The sequence below is a fragment of the Lepus europaeus genome, chromosome 16 (genome assembly GCF_033115175.1).
Source record: "Lepus europaeus isolate LE1 chromosome 16, mLepTim1.pri, whole genome shotgun sequence".
Lineage (NCBI taxonomy): Eukaryota > Metazoa > Chordata > Mammalia > Lagomorpha > Leporidae > Lepus > Lepus europaeus.
The window spans coordinates 57,864,349-57,887,953 of NC_084842.1; the positions used below are offsets into that span (position 1 = coordinate 57,864,349).

General features: G+C 43.6%; 1 protein-coding gene across 5 annotated transcripts in view; it reads left to right on the top strand.

Annotated features, from left to right (window-relative positions):
* The window catches only part of RBM47 (RNA binding motif protein 47), a 161,114-nt gene that overhangs the window by 109,786 nt on the left and 27,723 nt on the right, over window positions 1-23,605 (top strand). For all 5 annotated transcript variants that reach the window (XM_062213353.1, XM_062213354.1, XM_062213351.1 and 2 more), the window contains one exon: window positions 21,027-21,150. The gene's annotated coding sequence lies outside the window, so the exon portion shown is untranslated. The remainder of the gene's footprint in view (window positions 1-21,026; window positions 21,151-23,605) is intronic.

Here is a 23,605-nt window from a genome sequence, read left to right on the forward strand (position 1 = left end):
TTTTTTTTCCCATTTCTCTTTCTTCACATTAAACCCTTCTTAATCAAAACTGTTGTTCAGTAGCCGAAAGGCTGTTCTGCTCTCCATCAGCTTCCTGCTGATGCTCCTGGGAGGGAGCAGATGATGGCTCAGTGCTAGGTCCCTGCCACCCATCTGGGGACCTGGATTGAGTTCCAGGCTCCTGGCTTCAGTCTGGGCGGGTCCTTGCTATCACATGCATTAGGGGGAGTAAACTGAAAAATGGAAGACTTCTATCTGTGTTAACTCTCTGCATCTTAAATAAAAATAAACAAGAATGTATAATACAAGACATATATATGTTCTGTTGAATGACAGTCACATGGGTGACTTCCTTCTACTTGAACTTCATAGAAATCATAAAGCAATGTTTCTCAACCCACTTTCCCTTTACACAACCCTCACTCTATTTCCTCTGCAGATCTTATGCTGGGTAAAAGATTTTACAACTTTCATTTAAATCTGTTTTTTTTTTTTTTTTTTTTTTTTTTGACAGGCAGAGTGGACAGTGAGAGAGAGAGAGAGACAGAGAGAAAGGTCTTCCTTTTTTGCCGTTGGTTCACCCTCCAATGGCCGCCGTGGTAGGCGCGCTGCGGCCGGCGCACCGCGCTGATCCGATGGCAGGAGCCAGGTGCCTATCCTGGTCTCCCATGGGGTGCAGGGCCCAAGCACTTGAGCCATCCTCCACTGCACTCCCTGGCCACAGCAGAGAGCTGGCCTGGAAGAGGGGCAGCCGGGACAGAACCGGCGCCCCGACCCGGACTAGAACCCGGTGTGCCGGCGCCGCAAGGCGGAGGATTAGCCTAGTGAGCCGCGGCGCCGGCCTTTAAATCTGTTTTTCATCACTAGGTCTAGCATTATCAAAAAGTATCCTTTATGTAGAGTTCATTTCTAAATTTTTATGAATATTTTAAACTCTAAGAAAAAGATGGAAAAAGTGAATTTTACAAAGTTTGCAAATATTAATATTAGTATTAATACTGAAAGTATAAACATTTCTTTTTTAATAGGGCTGTAGTTAGTCTTTATACAAATGAGAAAATTAATCCACTTTTATTATTTAGCAAATGTTTGTTGAGCATTGTATATAAGTAAGTTGGTAGAAAAGGCAGCAAAAATAATATGGACAAAAAACATTTTACTGTGTCTGCAGGCACCTTACAGCTCTCTCATGTCCCCTGAACCACTTTAGATTCTCACTGTAGCATATGTGTGTGCCTTTTTCTCCAGCTGTCACCAGTAGCAGTATTATCCAACTTAAAGCTTTCTCCTGGGCAAGCATTTGGTGCCGTGGTGAAGACACTTTAGGATGCCCCTCCCATATCCGGGAGCCCGAGGCTGAGCCCTGACTCCTCTGTTCCAGCCTCCTGCTCCTGTGTACCCTGGCAGGTGACGGCTCAGATACCTGGGTCCCTGCCACACGCATATGGGAGACTCAGATCGAGTTCCTGGCTCTCAGCCTTGGCCTGGCCCAGTCGAGGCTCTTATGGATATTTGGGGCATAAACCAATAGATGTGAGGTCTTAGTCTGCCTCTTTCTGATGGTGTCTGTGCTTTTCAGATAAATAAATTTTTTAAAAAATTTGCTGATCTGATAGGATTTTATTATTTAGAGTTCCATCTGCTTGAATTAAACAAAGTTGAACATATTTATATTTATTGGCTAGAGAATTTTTTTCCGTAAACTTCCTGTCCAAATCTGCTTATATATATTTTTAAAGATTTATTTATTTATTTGAAAGTCAGAGTTACACAGAGAGAGGAGAGACAGAGACAGAGAGAGTGGTCTTCTATCCGATGGTTCACTCCCCAGTTGGCCTCAATGGCCGGAGCTGCGCCAATCTGAAGCCAGGAGCCAGGGGCTTCTTTCGGGTCTCCCACGCTGGTGCAGGGGCCCAAGGACTTGGGCCATCTTCCACTGCTTTCTCAGGCCTCAGCAGAGAGCTGGATTGGAAGAGGAGCAGCCGGGACTCAAACCAACGCCCGCAAGGGATGCCAGCACTGCAGGCGGCGGCCTCACCCACTACGCCCCCATGTCTGCTTATGTTAATTCAGTTGTATTTCCTTATCAATTTTAGTAGCTTTTGCATATTAAGGAAATTGACTCTTTAACAACCCATGCTGTTTTGAGGTTTTTCTTTCATTTTGTTTTTATAAATCCTTTGAAGTTCCCATTCAGCTCTTTGGGGGGAAAAAAGAGACGTAACAATTGGAACCAGTTTTTAGTTCAATCTGAAATTTAGGGAAATTCTTAGTTCGACCTTACTTATTATGTTTACATCTCTAAGCCACATCCACATATTACCCAGTATATCTTCTGGCACATACGTGTGTGCATGCAAGGACTCTACAATGGACTTTTCCTGTGTCATAATTCTCCTTCGTTTCTGAAAGAGAAGTGTCACTACAAGTATTCTATTCCATCAATTAATCATCATTACTATTTTTTATAGGTTTGCTACAATAAATGCATTCACTTCCAATAAATGCAACCACTCAAAAAGAAATTTGATAGGCAGTTACTGTTCATCACATGTGTGTTTGGGGAATGTGTCTATTTCTCTTTATGAACATGTAGCCTCACATTAATGTGTTTTCCTGATTTAAAAAATCGTCCTTTTGAGTAACCAATAGTCATGACTTCAGATCAAAGCAGTTCTTTTATAAGTGTTGCTATCATGTTACTTAGAACTTGGGGACTGATCATCTCAGTGTTGGCATTTCACGAGACATATTGTGTTATTCCTTTGTAAAACAGAACTGGAGACATGGGTGCTTGTCAACATACTGGGGTGTCAGGGGCACACACTGATTTGCAGGTACAAGCCTGTGACAAATGTGGTGATAGAACAGAAGAGGCTCACATATGCAGTCTTACTGCTCACATATAGCAGCTGTCGGCTTGGTTTCCCTTCTTCCTGACCGTTGTCTATACGTGCTCACCAAACTGGTAAAGACATTGAGCTTTGAGCTCTTGGTTTCATGATGATTCTCACTAAACTAATGAGTGATTCCATGTTGCAAGTCAAAAATATTTTACCAATAGTTTGGAATTCTTATTAATGACAAGTATTGAAATTCTACATTTATATAATGAGCCATCAGGAAAGACTGAAAGCAAATGTTTTGGCTATATTTGCAAAAGTTAACATCTTGTAGGCAAGCACGCAACAACTATGTAACCCAAGAAAAACTCTTGACCACTGGTATATCTGACTCTTTACAAGAGGTCCCCTTAAATATTATGTCTCAGTTCTGATTCTCCAGTGTGGAATCATGGTTTGTGTACACTAAGAAGCATTTCACTATTTAGGCAAAGTTGCAATGAAATAGGAATTCTCATCCATTTTGCAAGTCTGATTGCAAATGACAAACACGAATTTGCTAAACATACCGAAAAGAAGGAATGTTGGAGCAGTGTGATGGCGGGGTTCGTTTGGAAAAAGGTAGCTAGCCGATCAGAAGCCTTTCTGAGAAAGCTGATTCTAGAGGGGAGTTGTAAAGAAAAACCAGGCACTGTTTAGATAGAGAAGGAAGAAAGATAGGGTTGGGAGTTTTGTGTGTGGGTGTGTGTCACTGAGGTTGAGGGGAACAAAGGTAAATTGTGCAGTGATCTGTATTCAGAAGTTACCCAGAGATTTGCAGTTCATGATCAAAAGCTCATTGGGGCTGCTACTGTGGCACAGTGGGTTAATCTTCTTCTGCCTGCGGCACCGGCATCCCATATGGGTGCCGGTTCTAGTCCTGGTTGCTCCTCTTCCAGTCTAGCTCTCTGCTGTGGCCCGGGAAGGCAGTAGAGGATGGCCCAAGTGCTTGGGCACCTGTACCCACATGGGAGACCAGGAGGAAGCACCTGGCTCCTGGCTTCCGACCAGCGCAGCTCTGGCCGTTGCAGCCATTTGGGGAGTGAACCAACAGAAGGAAGACCTTTCTCTCTGTCTCTCCCTCTCACTGTCTGTGGCTCTACTTCTCAGATAAATAAATAAAATCTCAAAAAGAAAAGAAAAAAAGCTCATTATAGGCAGCCTCTTCATGGGAGTCACATGATTTCAAGCATGCTTTAGGAAGATAGTTCTTCCTACTGCTGGCAGGATGGTTAACTAGACGGGTAAGTGGTTATCACGCAGGGAACCACAGGGGTGTGCAGGGTTAGTACTGAGCTAAATCAGTAAGAGAGCAAAAGAAAGTGATTGGCAAAGCAGTGCTGGGCTGAAAAGGAGAGAGTAGGGCCAAGAGCATAGAGATCTGTCTGTCAAATCACTGAAAACTGCTGATTATCAAAGTTATATATATTACAGGTATATGTTAAACATGCTTATGTTTTATATGCTTAGGATTATTCACATTCATACTGCTCTATTTTGTTGTTTTTCTAGCTTTTACTTCTGTAACATCAATAGAGGCCATGTCATATATAAAGTTTTCTGTAGTGTCATTTTTTTAAATCTCATAATGAACATTTACTTATGACATTGAAATGCTTCATAAATGTAATTTTTAGAGGCTAATGTATTAACACTTGGCCATTCCTTTAAGTGTAGTTTGAGTAGTTCTTATGTTTGGGTAGTTTCTAAATTTATTATAAAGATTTCTGACATAAGCATCTTCATATGTTAATTTCCCTGTTATTTCTTTAGGATATATTTTTATTGGCATAGTTGCTCAGTGAAGACAGTGAACATTTTCAACACTTCAGAAGTGTTACAAACATCTAGACTTTTAGAAAGATTTCAGTACTTTCCTACACTGAAGTAAAACATTTTAATAATGGTTCATTAATAAGTACAGGTTGAATCTCCCCTAATATGAATATATAACATCAGAAGTGCTCCAAAATTTGAACTTTTTCATTGTCTACTCGAGGCCCCCAAGTGGAAAATCGCACACCTGACCTCACATGAGAAAAAAACAGGTACGCTAAAATGCCTTCAGGCTCTCAGTAAGGTAAGGTATAGGTGAAACACAAATGAATTTAAAGTTTAGATATGGGGTCCATCCCCAAGGTATCTCATGATGTGTAATCAGACATTCCAAAGTCTGAACAAAATCTGAGATCGAAATATTTCGGGCAGGAAGCATTCCGATAAAGGATATTCAACTTGTGTCTGCCAATTTTGCCAGTTAAAAGCAATAATGTTGATAACTTTTGGCTTCATTTGCACCTAAATACTCACCCGGGAGTCTGAACATTTTGTTGTGTTTGGAGTTAATTTTTAGAAGTGAGAAGTTAACATGTATGAGTATATAACCGTGTGTGTGTGATACATATACGGGGAATGTAACTGGGAAGCTGAACAGAATACTTGCTATGAATACAACTCATAGGATCATTTTTAAGTGGAAAAATGGAAAGCAATGTGACTGTGAGCAGGGGAAGAGCGAGGTAGGAGATCCTAGGCCGTGGTCCGTGTTGCGGGGCGGATCGTGGTCAGGGAGGATGTGAGAAGGACGGGCCCCTAAGGACCAAGTGGGGAGAGAATGGCATGGACGCAGCAGAAAACCAAAGCGGGCGAGGGAGAGCGCCCCACGGGACTTGGGACAGGGACCATCCCTGGGGCCATCCTTGGGTGAGGCAGAGTTCTCCAGGTCGGCTTTTGTCTGTGCAAGTCTCCATTTTGCTCAGATCTGCTAGGCTGTCCCAGAGCATGGACCTCCCCCAGCCTCACACCCCATCCATCCCCACCCCCATGTGTCTCTTGTGTTCGAAGATTATTATTTTCAACTATGTAGGTCACCGTCACTGTATTTTGTGCATTTTGTTTGTTTCTTGACCCTGGAGTCAAGCTGTCACAGTGTGTTCATTCTTTTGAATTGAAGGCCATAAAAGTAGCAGAGAAAACTCAGAGTTCTCTATTTAGCAATGAAGGACTTGAGGGCACTGGTTGGCTAAAACCTACCTGCTTAAAAATAGCAGCCCTGGATGCTGCCTGATGGCCGCGGTCCTGGCTCTGTGTGTGTGTGTGTTTACTGTGTGTGCTGAATGCCACGCCATAGCACAAAGCACATTTTGCTGTAGCTGACCTGGTGCTATAGCAGTGCCCTCCTCCCGGTGGCTCAGGCCTCCCGGGTGCTGCCACCCTACAATCTGTCCATTAGCCGATTCTGTCAACTCCACCTTCAAAACACAGCTCAAGGCCAGCCTGTCTTCTCCCAGGCCAGCACCAGCACGGTAGCCAGTGTGCACCACCATCACACAGCAGCCTTGGCTCAGCATCCCCCAGTCAACCAAGCGGAACCTGCCATCCTGGCCTGCGCCCGGGAGGCCTGGGCTGCTCTCTGCTGGCCCTGCTCGGTCTGCTTCCGGCTCATCACCTGCTTCCTGCTGCTTTTCGGACACTCTGCCTTTTCTTCCCCTGGGTCTGCAATGCTTTTTTTCTGGTTCTTCAAACTACTTACTCATGACTTCAGCTCCCGCGAGAGTGCGAGAGAGGACTTCCCTGCCCGCCCTAACCGAGGCAGCCCCGGTTTCCTCTGCTCACAGTGGAAAGCACTGTGCTCCCTCCCCAATGTGGCCATAGATTCGCTGACTTCTGAGGATGGGAAGGCCTTGTCTGTCCCATCGCTGCCCAGTCTTCAGGATCTAGCACAAAGCCACACCCAGAAGATTGTCAAGAACCATTGTGGAATGATGGAGAGACGTGCACAGCCCTTTCAAAATCAAGTGTTTTGCAAGGTAGCCGTGTGCTCCTAGAAAATTAGGTCCATCATGTCTAAGCTGTTGGCCTCAGTAATATTTTATGTTCTTTCCGGTGGACATAGATCTCTTACTGATTTCGTCTTATAGTGATATCCCCTATGTTTGTATTTTTTGATCATAAATGACAAAACTAGTGTTTACAGATTCATGCCACCTAAAGTGTTTGTTATATTTTTTGCATGATTTCCATGACAAAACCAGTGTTAACAGATCCATGCCAGCCAAAGTTGTTTTGTTTTAAAGATTTATTTATTTATTTGAAAGGCAGAGTTACAGAGAGGCAGAGAGAGAAGTCTTCCATCCGCTGGTTCACTCCCCAAATAGCCACAATGGCTGGAGCTGGGCTGATCTGGAGCCAGGAGCTTCTTCCAGGTCTCCCATGTGGGTGCAGGGGCCCAAGCACTTGGGCCATCTTCCACTGCTTTCCCAGGCCATAGCAGAGAGCTGGATCGGAAGTGGACCAGCCTCGAATCAAACTGACGCCCATATGGATGCCGGTATTTTAGGCAGTGGCTTTACCCATTGTGCCAGAGCTCTGGCCCCAACCAGCTAAAGTTTTTATGTTTGACTTTTTTGCATGATTTCCATGTTTTTTTTAAATTTCTCTAGACAAATGTGTGTTACCAAAAAATAAGAGCCCCTTTTAGAAAGAAGTAAGAAAGCATGTTGAAGAGTCGGGTAAGCTTCTAAAAGAACTGAACCCAAAGCTCGTCAGACAGAATGTTTTCCATGCACTTTGGGATTTGACAGAGCTTATCTAGTCGTCTGCCTGCTTATCTAGCCCCTAGGATGCAAACCCCTGGTTAATGAAGACAACATCCTTATAAGATGCATTATCTTCAAGGTTTACTCCAATGTTAGTAGCATTCCATTCTCTTTTTTTTCCTAAAGATTTGTGTATTTATTTAAAAGGCAGTGTTAGAGGTCTTCCATCAGCCTGTTCACTCCCTAAATGGTCCCAACGGCTGGAGCTGAGCCAATCTGAAGCCAGGAGCTTCTTCTGGGTCTCCCATGCGGGTGCAGGGGCCCAAGCATTTGGTTCATCTTTCCCAGGCCATAGCAGAGAGCTGGGTCAGAAGTGGAGCAGCCAGGTCTTGACCTGGCACCCATATGGGGTTGTCAGCACCCCAGGCAGTGGCTTTACCCGCTATGCTACAGTGCCACCCCCAACATTCAATTCTTGAAATAACAGCATTCTTCAGGAAAGAAGTAGGCTTTTAAAAATCACAAAGTAAAGAAGTACAGAGAATTTGGTATTGTACAGTTGTGGGACGCTCCTTTCGATAGCTCAGCTGGTAGAGCGAGGACTGAAGTTGTGGGGTTTGTGGTTGCTTGTGTTATAAGCAAGAAGGCATAGTAATCACATTTCTTCCGGGATGTTTTCCCCATGGTCTCTGTTTAACTGGACCATACCCTCCACCTGAATCATCGCGCCCATTGACTTCCCAGGACAGTGTGCCTCATTTCTCCTTGTGTTATTTGTCTGTGCTAATTGCTTAGCATGCAGTTGTCTCTCTAAAAACTACTAGTTTCCAGTTAGGAGAGAGCACATCACAGTTCATGTCTTATTCTGCATTTCCCCAGTGCATGAATACATCCCCAAGTGTCACTCAGGGTGCCAGTTGGCATGGGAAACGTTAGTAGATGGTAAATCCAGAATGGGAGGGGGTTTCTGTGTTGATTTTGAGGAAAGTATTAAACCTCATTTGATTATGAAAGCGTAAACATCCCAAAACACTTGGCAAAGCAACAGACATCCTGAGCTCATTAAGCTGACTGCTGTTCTGTGGGTGGGGAAAAAATTCACTCTTCACATTCTCTCTCAGTATAGCCCGCCTTTCTCTAGCCCAAGTAGCATGATGGGACCTGGTGCATCAGTTCTGACTTTGTAATAAGTATCTTCTCTCTTCCTACTTTCAGCATGTGTTCTGAACTTCTTTCAAAAGTCTACTAAAACTTTTTAGTTCCCCATTTTTTTCTGTAAAGGATGGAAATGCCTGGCTACCAGAGCATCATAGTGAAGTGTGGGTATGGAGAGAGAAAGAGGTAGAAGGGGGGAGAAAGAGTGAGAGAGAGAGAGAGTGAGAGAGAAAGAGAGAGAGTGAGTGAGTTAGGGATGATTATAATGGAGTAAAGAAGGGAGGGAGGAGAGACTGTTACTTGTCTGGAGTGGTAGAGTGTGATCCCCAAATGCTCACTCAACTCTTGGGAAACTGTTTGTCGTGGGCAGGTTAGTTAATTCCTTGTGCCTCATTTTATAAAACAGTGGTGAACCTAGTACCTACCTCAGTGTATGTATGAGGATTGTGTGTGCTAATAGAAACGAAGCACTTCGAATGATCCCTAATATGGAATGGGTCTAGGTGAGGGGTTAGCTCCCGTTTTTTAATGAATTGAAGCGAAAGTTAGAAAGCTTTGGTATCGATTCTGCTTTGGGCTTCTGTGCGCATGACAGTACTGGACAAAACAGACGGGGATGCCTGGCGTCTGTGGTCTCACCATGCTGACCCAGAACACAGGAGGGGAGGGAACACTTAGAATATTGTGCTTTTAAAGGAAGACCTTTCTCTCTGTCTCTCTCTCACTATCCACTCTGCCTGTCAAAAAAAAAAAAAATAAATAATAAAAAAAAAATAAAAATAAAAAGAATATTGTGCTTTTGTCACAAATTTAAATATAAAAACAGAAATGTCTCTTGCTTGAGCAAAACTCAGGAAAGACGTTGGTTGGACGCGGCGTGGTGTCACTCGGTCTGCTTCATTCACTGATTCTTCACTCACTCACTCACTCACTCACAGATGGCTGTGCAGGAGACCTGACAACAGAGCTCACAGAGCTGCCGGGTTAACTCCTCCAGGGTTGGTGCTGGAACTCTGGACCCTGAGCACAGGCAGTCTCTGTCCACTGGCGCTCCTCTCGGCTTGCCGGCTCTGACTCAGCATTGCCGGTCACGGCGGATGATCCCCAGGACTCAGCCTCCGTCAGCAATCAAGAGGACTTATGGGTTGTTATTTAAAGGGGTTTGGAGGGCAGGAAGGAGCCAGAGGGAGGGGGAGTGGAGGTCCCAGAGCTTGCCCAGCTTGGTCTATTTAAATCCTTGGAAGTTCTGGCTGACCTGAGAAAGTAGTGGGAAATTAGTTTTACTTCAAAAAAGTCATCCCAAAGCATTCTACGCTTGCTTGGATTTCTTTCCATACCTCCACCTCCTGGCGGCTGCTACTGTTGTTAAGATGTCTGCTGCTCTGCCTGTGCCCACCTCACATAGCTACGCTACCAGCGTTTAAAGAGGAAGAATTTAACGTGTGATAAGCTTTAGATTAACAGCATATGCCATGGGAAATCTGACAGATCTGCACACTTAATTTTTATAATAATAAGTAATAAATACCTTTTCCCTTACAAAGGATCATCCCAACATACCCTGTCTGTCCCCATCCCTGTTCTCCAGCTCTGCTATTTTTTGGCTTGGCTCTCTCACAGTCTGACATACCGTATATTTTGCTGATGTATTCTTTCAATGTTTGCCTCCCCTGTGAAACTACATGGCTCACGAGGACAGGAATTTGGGTCTGTTTTGCTCAATCTCGTAATTCCAGTATCTACAACCATGCCTAGCTCTTAGAATGAATGAAATATACAGAAATTACTATTATAATTTCACTCTTTTATTTTTTAAAAAAGATTTATTTATTTATTTGAAAGGCAGAGTTACAGAGAGAGAGGAAGAGGGGGAGGGGAAGAAAGAGAAAGAGCTTCCATCTGCTGGTTTACTCCCCAGATGGTTACAAAGCCAAGAGCCAGGAGCTTTTGTCAGGTCTCCCACATGGGTGTCAGAGGCCCAAGCACTTGGGCCATTTTCTCTTTTCTCAGGCCATTAGTAGGGAGCTGAATTGGAAGAGGAGCAGCCAGGATGCAAACCAGTGCTTAGGGGCCTGCTCTGTGGCATAGAGGATAAATCTGCTGTCTGGTAGATTCGAGTCTCGGCTGCTCCACTTCCCGCCAAGCTCTCTGCTAGGGCCTGGGAAAGCAGTGGAGGATGGCCCAGATGCTTGGGCCCCTGCACCCATATGGGAGACCTGGAAGAAGCTCCTGGCCCCTGGCTTCAGATCAGCTCAGCTCTGGCCGTTGTAGCCATTTGGGGAGTGAACCAGTAGATGGAAGACCTCTCTCTCTCTCTGCTTCTCCCTCTCACTGTCTATAACTCTCTCTCTCAAATAAATAAACAAAATCTTAAAAGCCATCTGAGAGAATTTCTAAAAACCGATGAAAAATATGTATTATTAAAAAACTGCGGCCGGCGCCGCAGCTCAATAGGCTAATCCTCCGCCTAGCGGCGCTGGCACACCAGGTTCTAGTCCCGGTCGGGGTGCCGGATTCTGTCCCAGTTGCCCCTCTTCCAGGCCAGCTCTCTGCTGTGGCCAGGGAGTGCAGTGGAGGATGGCCCAATTGCTTGGGCCCTGCACCCCATGGGAGACCAGGAGAAGCACCTGTCTCCTGCCATCGGACCAGTGCGATGCGCGGGCCGCAGCGCGCCAGCCGCGGCGGCCATTGGAGGGTAAACCAAAGGCAAAAGGAAGACCTTTCTCTCTGTCTGTCTCTCTCTCACTGTCCACTGTGCCTGTCAAAAAAAAAAAATTAAAACTGCATAGATTTTTAAAAATTTGTAACAAACATTTTAATTCCATTTTTTGCTAAACTTTTTGAAGCACCCACATACAAAAGCACATACACACTTCCCTCATCTATTGGCTATCTTCTAGCCCTTTAACAAATTAAAAGTCGCTTTAATAGGGTGTCAAGGTAGCTTTTTTTTTTTTTTAAGATTTTATTTATTTGAAAGAGTTCCAAAGATAGGTAGAGACAGAGAGCAAGGTCTTCCATCCACTGGTTTACTCCCCAGATGGCCACAATGGCCAGATCCATGCCAATCCGGAGCCCGGAGCTTCTTTGAGGTCTCCCATGTAGGTGCAGGGGCCCAAGGACTTGGGCCATCTTCTGCTGCTTTCCCAGGCCGTAGCAGAGAGCTGGATTGGAAGAGGAGAAGCTGGGACTAGAACTGGCATCTATATGGATGCCGGCGCTTCAGGCCAGGGCTTTAACCCACTGTGCCACAGCGCCGATCCCTAGGGTGGCCATTATAAATATTTCCTATACTGAAAGTCGCCAACATAACTTCATATATCGCGTCTTTGCCCCTGCTTCACTTCCTCCTCTCCCCGGCCTGAGTCTCGTCTCTTGTTCTTGTTCCTCCTTACAGATCTGTAGGGCTGCGACACAGTATTGTCCCCAGCTCCTTTTTCACATTTGTATTTCTGTTCTCTTCCCTGCCATCCCGGCCTCAGATGTGCAGGCTGAGTGACACTTTGTTCTGTGACAGAGGTGGTTTGCGGAGGTGGGGGAGCACTCCGGGATGACCTGGGCTTGTTGCTGCCGGAGCTGCCTGAAGTTAGCACAGCTCCCGTGGTCTACCCGGATGCCGCTGCTATCCGGTTTTAGCTGGAGCGCTGTGTAGTAGGAGCCAGTGCCAGTCAAAGGGGCGCCTTCGACCTTTTCTGTGTCATTTTTTGTCTTATTCGCATTCGTTACAACTTATGTGCATGTGGTTTCTTTAAAATAAACTTTGATCAAAAGCCGTGGCAGGGGAATTTTACTTTTTGCTTGGAGCAGGCTGTATTTGTAATTCCTGTGTTCAGATATTGGGGGGGAAGTGTCCCGTCCTAAGCACCTTACTCTGGAAAAGTTTATCATCTTGAGATGTTTTTCTGTTTGCTAAGTTTCCACAGTTTTGGGTAACGTTTGCTATGGGAATACGTGTGTGTATGTGCCCCTACCAAATTTCCAAAACAAATATTTTCTAATGCTTGCAATATGCCATATTCTCAAAATTTGTTCTCACATAATATACTGAGTTACTCATAGAAAAACAGATTTTATGGGACCCCTGCGTAGTCAAGGGGAATTTTAATTTGTCTAAAATCAGGTTTTTTTTTTAAAAAAAAAAAAAAACACTGTCTTATAACTAAGGACTGCTTTGGTTCCTTCAGTCAGAACCTAGCAAATTAGTTTTATATAATATTTAATGTGATTAGAATCTTAGAATTGCTTTGGATTTTGACCTTTTATTAACTTGCTAATATTTTATAGTCACTATTGATAGATTTAGATTATTTTATATAGCAGTAATAAAACCCTCTTTAAAAATGTGGGTCGATAACTAGATTGAAAATGGCCTTGTCCTTCTCGCTCCTTCACATTGCTCAGGTTCACAGACTTGGTCAAGGTTAGCAATGCCACAGTGACCATGACCATGAAAGGGAAACCTCGGCCTCACGACTTTTGCTTTGGGAAGAGTCGCTGAGTTTATCCTCTCTCCGCCTGCGAGGGAGCTCATTTCCCTCCTGGTTCACACGGTCCCCGTGGTCACCTGACTTTCGGGGGCCCTCCTCCGGGTTCTCCGCCCTTCCGTGGTTTCCCAGTTGCCTGCACAGACCAGCACAAGCTTCAGAGAGACTTTGGGTGAGGTTCCATCTCTGAACTCCTTGAAGAGGAGTGTGTGTGCTCTGGGCGAGTGCCTCCGGTCCTCCCGTGCTGCTGTGACACACAGCTGTTTACCATCACACGGCACGGTTTGCTGCCCCTTTCTTTTCCTGTTCTGTGCCCCTCTGCTCTCCTCCTCCTTTAACCAGCAAGTCCATTTCCAACTCCAGTCTGATAGACAAAATAAAATGAGGGCTTAGTTCATGTGTATACAGGATTGGTAGTAATTAGGGCAAAAGACAAAAGTGCCTAATCCAAGTTACCTACCCAGGGATATTGAGAAGAAAAGAACAATGTAATGTTTCTAAGAACTCTTAGTAAGGTTGTTTTATTTATGATTATTATTATTAATTATTGTGTATTTTCTATGTGCCGGGAACTTTTTGAAGCACTTTGCATATGCTCATTTATTTGTCCCCACAACCCGGATGAAGTAGGAATTACTGTTTTTCTTATCTGCCCCAGGTAGTATAAGGTAACAGGCACTCATCTGGCTCTAGGCATCATGTGTTTCCTTTTAGTCATTGTGGGGGTTTGAATAAAGTATTTCAGTTCCATTGCCTTCCCCAAAGCATTTGTTACAGAGGGTTTGCCATTAGTTTGCAGATTGCGGCGAAGCGTTTTCTGCGTGGCAGTGCTAACACCTCCCACTCCAGCTTACTCCAGGTGCCCTTAACAAATGCCTCCCAAGGCATTGCAGTGGCCAAAGCTCATGACCAATGAGGGAGCGTGTGCCATGTATAACCGAGTTACGCAGCTCCTGGATCAGGAGCGAAGGTTGCCTAAGCAGACCTTTTGTGACAATGAGCCTGTGGCATCCAGATTTCAAGACTGGAAAGGTAGGGGAAACCTTACATTTGTTTTAATTGAGGACGACATGGTTGTGGTTGATTAAAGCCATTTCGATCGGGTTGAATGAACAGATGATCCATTTTGTTTGTTTTATAATTGAAGGCAGAAAAAAATTTCCAGTTTTGTTAAGGATTTTTTAAATGCTGCAGTTCACTTCAACAGCTGTAAGCCGAAAATTGTTCAGTTTGTGAACATTTTTTAAAAATTCAGTTTACCTAGCAAATTCACTTTAACACACTTGGAAAATCCAGTAAAAGTAAAGGTTTTTAATCCTTTTTTTTTTTTTTCCTCAAAATTAGCTATTGTTTAAACAATAGGATTGAAAGCAGGGGGCTTTATCAACAAAATCCACGTATGTTTTCCTAAGTCACCTCAGGGTCAGTCTTCAGAGCCCCCCGAGCAAAGGTCGGCGTCAGGAGACTCGGCCCAGTCATCCTTCTGCAAGCCAAGAACTGCGCTTGTGAAATGGAATTATGGAAGTGTCGGATCTATGCGTTCAAGAGTCCACAAAATTGGTTTCACTTTCATTATCAATAATGGTTTAATTGTATTTTATATGGTATTTGGGATTTGTTCTAGTATTAACTTAATGCTAGGGAAACAAGATCTTTATTCACTTTTTGCCTCAAAATGGAGTGATGTGAATAGCATTTGAGGTAGAAGCTAATCCTCAGAAGAAATACTCTGGTCCCTTTCAACAACTCCTCTTCCCTCCTAATGAAAATCCTCCCTGTTGTGTTACGGGGGCGGGGGGGACAAAACACGGACCTGAGAAACATGGATTATTGCACACTTCCTGGCCTACATCTGCTGTTCACTGTCAAAAGGTAACTAACTTTGGGTTGAAAGAAAAGTATAACTTGTTCTTTATGATTACTTTCCCCCCCCAAGGATAGCTTAATCTGTGTTTATATTTTATAAAAGATTCCATAATACATGTATTTAAAAATACAACAAATAAAAAGCACCACTTGACAAAGAAATTTTTTTTGACATTTTTTTGTTTTACTTCTTTCTGCCTATTTTTGTAAAGAGAGATGTGTAAGCGCCCATATCACTATTATGTGCACATAATTTGTTAACTTCCCTCTTCTTTTGACATGTTCCTTTAAAAAAAATTGTATCTTGAAAATCTTTTTTTATGCAATTTGTTGAAATGACGTTTGGTGACAGGTCTCCTCATCTGTGTGCCTTCCTCTGGGTGACTCCTTGCGGGAGGTGGGCGTAGGGGCGACCCACAGCCAGGATGTTAACCGTCTTCTCCACTCAGCTCCTAGCTGAGGTTCAAAGGTTTAGGCTAACCTCAAGGCTCAGAGGTCAGCCGCGAATTGCTGCAATTTGTAGTTCAATTCTGCCAAGAAGACAGAATTTCACAGCTAGGATGATTGCCTTTTACCACTTCTGCACACAGCCCGGGCTGGGCAGTTAGCACTGTAATTTGTACAAGTCAGCCCTTGGCACCCGAGTTTAATGAGTAACTAGCTGGTGCCTTAGGTTTCACTGGTACAAGGTGCATATTATACAGAGGGTCAAATGTCAATGCACAAAGACCGAGGGGATGGGGCGTATGATCTCGGAACTACAGACTGGATGATATGTCATGTTGTCAGTAATGCGTGTTTTCAAAAGTGACATTTCTATTTTCATTTTCTTTGCTCCTGGAGAAGGTAGGCGATTTTGTTGAATGTTAGCAAGACAGAACTATCTGATTAGAGACTGACTATTGACTGTGCAGTAGAAAGTGACATTGCTGGCTCTGTTTACTCATTGTAAGGTCTGTGATTTCTCAAAAATTTTCCAAAATGTGACAGCTTTTTAAGAATTTAGGGAGCAATTAGAATGTCAGGTGTTTCTGGATCGATGATGTTTATGATTTATCTGACCTTCCCCACCCTTTCTAACCTGGATGAGAATATCTTTTACTGTTTAAAGGTGAATATACTGTCTAAAGGTGGATATTGGGATTTTAAAAAAAATTCTTAGATGGTGGGCCTTGACCATCTGTGGATTTACCATTCTGTTTTGACTTTTTTCATAGTGACCCTCAAGCTGTGTGTGTGTGTGTGTGTGTAATCATTTGTAACTTGTTACAGCACTGAATTTTCAAACTGAGGTGTAGAGCACTTAGATTCTTCCGCACAGGAGAGTAATGAAGAGCACAGATTCTGTTCTCAGGCCTCCTGGGTTTGAACCCCAGCTTCATTACTGATAGCTAAGGGATTGTATCCAGTAGGCAGCCTCCTTGTCCCCTTATTCCTAGAGTGGGAAGAATCACAGAACTTACTTCCTAAGGTGGTGGCCACAGCTAAACAAGAGGATGTCCCTGGGACGCTTAGCACAGGGCCTGGTGTGTAATGAACAGTCACAGGATGTTAGCTGTTGTTGCCATTGTTAATATTATTACATTACTTAGCTTGTCAATTAGCCTGGCCCTACCCATATAGCACTGCGACTTGGTTTAGACTTGGTCTTTGTTCATTTCGTGAGAGACACAAATATGGCACAATTGGGTCAGGTGATCTGGCAATGTTTCAGGGTGCATTCCTTTCGAAAGTCATGGGAATGTGTATTTTTAAATTCCCCACCCTCAAGTCTAGCACTCTTGTAGATGCTATCTTTTTTTCCTTAGCTGATTTTACTGTCACATGGTGAAAACTGTAAAAGTCATCTGGCTTCTTTTGAGAGTTTTTTATATTCTGCACAGTCAGAAATAATTGAGCTTTAAAATAAATCTATAAATGATACCTTACCAGTGGGCTAACTTCTCTCCTTGATTTTATATATATATATATATATTCCCTCCTTGATTATATATATAAACTATATATATAGTATATTAGAATTTATGCCTTACAGAAATACCTGAAATGACAAATATGAATGTATTTCTTTAAGTTTCCATTTCTTCACTTATTCTTACGAAATGCAGAAATAACATTTGGATGAAAACGTGACTGAACTACCAATGACAGGAAAGAAACTATGTAATCAGCGTTAAAAAGGCACTAACAAGAGCGAACGTGAATCAAAAATTAAGCAGCTGTCCTGGGTTAGAATGGGATGTGAGGTCCGGGATCATAGTTGTGAGTCTGCCCTGGCAGAGTTTAAAGTGGACTGAAGATGACCACTAATATAGCAGCTGCTGTCAGGTTGAACCATGTAAGATTGCCAGCATTCTGCCATTGTTTTGTCCCATGGTAAGTGCATACGGCCCAACCTTGTGCTCTGAGGGATGATGTAGTATTGTGGGGACACATCTCGGGGGGCTCCTGGGGTGGCTATCTAGCAGGAGTGACGTTCACAGGTGACTACACACAGGCTAGACAGGGAGATGGGTGAGAGTCTGAAGCGTTGGCAGCAGCGTTTGCAAGGGGGGAAGTGAGAGCAGATGAGACTCGTGGAGAACCAGGAGGCTCGCTCTAGGCCTTATTAAGGATATTGACTTTATTCTAAGGGCAGTGGGAAGAGAGCGTAAGCGTTTAAGCAGGAGGGCGTTAGGACTACATCGTATGTTTTGAGAAGGCCATTTTTGTCTGCAGTGAGAACTAGACTGACTGCAGTGGGGAGGCGTGGCTAGGATAAAACCAGTTAGGTGGTCACTGCAGCTGTCGGGCGGGCAGTGGACAAGATGCTTCCCAGAGTGCTCTCTTACTTCATCCTTGTCCTGACGCTCCCGTGCGGTATCAACATCAGCTTGGATGGCCGGTGAGGGAGCTGAGGCCCTGAGGGTTCTGTGGAGTGCCATGGTGCTGTGTACAGATGGCAGAGTGAGAGACAGAGCTGGGTTGTCTGGCCCTCACAGCAGTGGTCACCTGCTATCCTTAGACCCGTATTTTAGCATCCCTCGGTGAGAGTCATTGATTTATCTTAGTTTTTAAGAAACGGAATTCTCATGCCTTGGTGGAGAGTAGGGATGAGGAAGTCATGTTTAGCCTAGATTTCCGACTAAGAGTATTTATCCATTCCCTGCCTCATTCCAAAACTGGATTTGAAAACATTCCAAACTGTATGGTATGACAAGATAGAGACAGACGAGAGGGCAAAGAAAATCAGGACAGGCAAGTAGCAATGGTGCCCCAGATGTCCCACAAATGTTTGCCCTGGGATCCTGCCAGCTGTTGACAAAGAGCTGGTGAGCAAATTTAAAAGTCACCTGTCCAGAAAAATAAAAACAAACCAGTTCTCTCCGATGTTGCTTTTCCTTCTATTGAACTCTGTGAAAATGTCTCCATTTGGTTTTAAGAATGAGCAGTATCCACAAAAGTTTCACTGCATGGGGTGTGGGCTGGTAAATCCATGGACTGTTTAGAAACCTCTCTACTGGGGCCGGCGCGGCGGTGTAGGAGGTAAAACTGCCACCTGTGACACCAGCATCCTATATGGGCACTGGTTCAAGTCTTGGCTGCTCCATTTCCAATCCAGCTCCCTGCTAATGGCCTGGGAAAGTAAAGGATGGCCCAAGTGCTTGCCCCCTGCACCATGTGGGAGACCTGGAAGAAGCTCCTGGCTTGGGATCAGCCCAACCCTGGCTGTTAAGGCCATGTGGGGAGTCAACCAGCAGATGGAAGAAGCCGCTCCCCTCACCCCTTCTGTCTGTCTGTCTCTCCCCCCCCCCCCCGCTCTTTCAATTGAATAAATCAATAATTTTTTTTAAAACTTCCATTTAATTCTATTTTCCAAGAGCTTTTTTTTTTTTTTTTAAGATTTATTTATTCATTTGAAAGGCAGAGTTAGAAAGAGAGAGAGAGAAAGAGATCTTCCATCTACCGGTTCACTCCCCAAATGGCTGCAATGGCCGGAGCTGGGCCAGTCCAAAGCCAGAAGCCAGTAATTTCTTCCAGGTCTCCCACGTGGGTACAGGGACTTGCACTTGGGCCATCCTCCACTGCTTTCCCTGGCACATTAGCAGGGAGCTGGATCTGAAGTGGAGCAGTGGGGACTTGAATCAGCACCCATGTGGGATGCCACCACTACAGGTAGCAGCTTAACTCGCTATGCCACGACACCATCCTAATAAACAAGTTTAAAAAAAAAAAAAAAAGAAAGAAAGAAAGAAAAGAAACCACTCTGTCTCTAGGCTCTGCCCCTCAACTCTTCACATATTTCCGTCTGGCCTGTGCCTGTCAGTAGGCGGGTTCCTTGGCAGTGAAGTCAAGTGTTGGGGCTACAGCTGGGCTTCACAAACTCCGGTACCAGGGTGCATGGGCTTTGCGTGAAGGTTCTGTGACTGAACAATGTAGCTATTACACTTTTATTGTGTTTGAGATCATTCTAGAATACCAGATTTCTACGAATGAACCCAAATGTTGTATTTTGGGGAAATTTTCTGTTATTTGAATAGCGGTGAGAGGCCCATCAGTGAGGCTTTTTTCCCTATTTCGATGGAGCACTGAACTACAAGGATTCTGTGTTTCCGTATTTCAGTTTGGAGTTTACATGTCCATTACCATCTTACATTTGAAAGGGGGCAGTTTTTCCACTATAAAGAGAAAACTCATAATTTTATACAATAAGTGCCTGGAGTAGAGTTTTATAAATATTTGCTTTGTCTCTGCAACTGCCAGGGATTTTCTCCACCTTATGGATATGGAAACCAAGGCGTCAGAAAAGTTGAATACACCTGTTTGGATTCACTTAGCTACTAAATGAGGGATGCAGGAATGACTGGAGAGGGGGAGTGAGAGAGAGATCTTCCTTCTACTGGTTCACTCCCCAAATGCCTATTGTCTCTTCTGCATACAACTTATTTCAAGATACACCTTCTTGTACTTGGATTATTTGTTGTCACCGTTTTTATCAAACACTGATGTTGCTTTTTGCAGAGTTGGGTAAGGGTTACATGCATTGAGAAGTAAGCAGTTTAATAACTATTGCTCTGTAATTTGTTTTATTTATTGAATAGATCATTGATAGTCAGAACAAAAACCAGGTCTTGATCAAGTGTTATCAATGGGCACTTATTCCAATTTAAAGCTAGATATGGCAGAATAATTTTCAGCTATAACTGATCTCATTTAATCTAGGGGGTTCCAAACTGCTCTGTGGAGTCCCAAAGGTCCTATAGTGTCTCTTGGGACTGTGGTGGCTGATGGAGCTGTAGGCACAGTGCCACCCCTTACATCCACTTCATTTTATTAGTTTTATTTGTTTCTGTATCTTGTAAACTTTTGCTGGAAGAAAGGCTGCAAAAACTAAGAAAGGGAGAGGGGTAGATGTTTAAAAAAATTTTTTTTAAGTGTGAAAATCACAGGTAATCCAATTATCTTGAACTTTCAATCCTTTGTGTTGAAGTATCTTCTATATCATGACTTTAAGATTATACCAGAGCCCCGAATCATTTTTTTTCCATAGGCTTCTCCTTTGAAGAACATCTTCCAAAGAGTCTTAACCATACATTTTAGGACAGAGTAGAAGTTTAAATATTGACCATGGCTAAGCCTTCTCATTGACCACCATTGGTGGTGGAGAGGTGGGGTTCTCATTTCAGTGGTCTGGGGACCCCCTCTGGACCACACAGAAGGAGTGTGATGATCTGGTGGTAACGTGTACCATCAGCCCCCAAATGAGGTGGGGAGTGCCAGGAGCCGCACAGTTACGTCATTGTGTGAGTCTGAATGCATAAACTATGGGCTGCATCTGTATTTCTTTCTAAGATCAAGTGCATCTCAAAATCATAGGTGCTCTAAATGCAAGAGATGGGAAAAATGGAAGAAATTGGTCATTTTCTTATCACCATCCTCTGTTTCTTCAAATATGGGGCAAAGGGCTGCATTTCTTGGTTTGTAGAGAATATGGTAAATTAGAGTAATGGTACCTCATTTTCTGAGGAAAATGTTCTCCCAGTTTCTAACGTCCTTGTGCAAGTTACATAGACATCGCAGACATTTTAAGCTTTGTTTTGTTTGTGTTTTGGACACTTTAGGATCCGCTGCAAGGGGCACTCCAGAAATTGAGTAGAGCAACCTCAGGCGAGCTCCCTGAGTGTTCCTGTATAATCGTGTTTTGCATTGCATAAAGAACCAGACGCACCCAGTTGGTGGTTTTGGGTGAGTACAGACCTCCAAGAGTCCTTTTGCTTTTCCACTTAAGCAAGAGCAGAAATTTTCGTTCCTATCAGTCAGGGTATTTACTGCTTAGACAACGTGTGCCTGGTATGTGTTTGTGTGGAAACATCAGTGCTGCATAAGCCGTTTGGAACCCACACACTACGAGTTCTTATTTCTTTGTATGCATTACGTCTTTGTGGCCTTACGAGGAAAACACCGGCCTCTGTATGTGTGTGTGAGTACCTTAGGGGTTGAGACAAGAAATAACTGGGCATTTGCTTACAAATCAGCCACCTAACCCCCTCTACCAGGTGCCACCGTGTGGGATGCAGAAGCCACACTGGGATTCGCAGTGGTCGTGTCTTGTGTTTTTGAGTAGCTCTCGTGCCATCTCTCAGTTTCTCTTTCCTCTCCTCTCGTGTAGGGTATGAGTAACTGTCATACCAAACTGTGCAGTTCATGACAAGCCAATGAATTATGCGTAAAAGCATTGTGACAGCCGCATTCTTCCCTGCCAGTAGAAGGTAGTGTTGTTATTCTGTGGGTGATAATCCTACGCCACGACGAGGGAGGAAGGGATGAAGGAAAGAGGCAGTTATGTCAGTCAAACCTGGGCCAGCCCTCCCTGGCCACAGCCACAGCCCTCGCATCCCCGGAAGCTGCAGGTGTAGGTCCCCCGTGCATCGCGGAGGGGCTGCTGGTGACACTGATAGGCCCAACAATCCCCCCAGACAAAAAGCATCCCTCTTTCATAGCCTCCGGGCTGAGTTGTGGATTTAGTCCGTTGAATTCAGAGATTCAGAGAGCTAAATTTGTTAAAATTATAAATTATTATCTCCTTATAAAAGCATATTAATTGAAGGGAATCTTGGAATTACAGAGAAATTTAATATCTACCGATAATCTCACAATCTAAAAATAAACATGAATAGCATTATGGCAAATTTACTCTTATTTTGTTAGTTTAATTTTGATATCTTTAAATATTATTTAGCAAGGTCAATCTAATTAAAAGCACTAAATAGCTATTCTAAGCATATGACTGTGCCATAATTTATTAACTAGTTGCACACTGTTGAAAATTTGTGCTTATTACATTCCATGTAAATATAGACTGTTGTGTTCATGGCATTGTGTTTTAAATACCAGTGTAGTGACTACCTGTGGGCTTTAATCTCCACATTTTTATAAATAGAATTGTTAGAGTAATGACAGTGAACTATTTCGTGTATGCTCAAAAGCTCTTGCTCTTGTCATCTTGTCCTCCCAAAAGAAGCCAGTTTACACCCAACCTGTCACCAATCTCCACCCTCCTGTATAATAACATTCATTTTACTGTGTTCTCGTAACAGCTGAGTAGTATGGACTAAGTTGTGAAAGCATATACACAGTATTCCTATAGCAACTCTGAAAATAAAGGCCTGTCGTGTCTCCTTTACACACCCTACCCTTAACCAAAATCAAGTCTCTGAAGCAGTGTCCTAGACAGATGTGAGGCCTCCATGCATTCCCGTGGTGCTCATCGGTACTGCTCTGCCATTTCCATGGCCTGTGCAGTGTCAGAACAAAACCAACTCTTCTCACCATCTGAGAATCTCAAAATTCGGTTGTTGCATCCAAGCAACAAACTCAAAAGTCCATAGTCTCGGATGGGCCCTTGGCATTCTCTTGCCCTGTTTCTTCTTTAAAGGGGGAGGCTGGATTTGAAACCTCTTCATCTCCAAAGTGGTTTTCCGTTTACCATAAATATATATATTTATGTACATGCGTGTGTACATTTATACACACAGGTGGTGCAGATAACAGTAAAGATCATTATGCAGATGGCTAAACGTGTGAACAGTGGGTTGGGCTGTGTAGCTTTTGTGAGTTGGCAGTGAAAGCACTTGGTTGTCTAAGAAAGACAAGTTTCCTTCAGTAAATACCAGGAAGGTCTTTTCCAAGTTTACCCCTTTTTTTGGTTTTATTTTAAACATAAAGGTAAAGTTATGCAAAAATCCTTTGAGAGGACGTGTGTGATTTTGAGATGACAGTGCTAACATTGTCATTTGTAAGTAGCAGATTAAAAACTACCAAATTCTGGAAACCTCCAAAGGAAGGGAATGGTCCCTGGACTTCACAGAGAGAGAGGTAGAATGGTGAACTGACTCTTGAAGATTGTAAATATCATTTCTGTCTGATCATCTCCCTTGGTCTAGTGCCCTTCTCTCTCTCTCTCTCTCTCTCTCTCTCTCTATCTCTCTCTCTCATACACACACACACACACTCCACACTTGCACTGACTGTGGAATTTCTATCAGGTTTTCCAAGTTTGGAACTCAACAAACAAGTTCAAGGAATAACTATTTGAGCTCATGAATATTTAGGAGTCCTTCAGCCATGACCACTTAGTCCTGTTAGAAATGTGAAAATTGTGCAACTGAACCACTGAGCTGGATGGCACAATTTCGTGTGT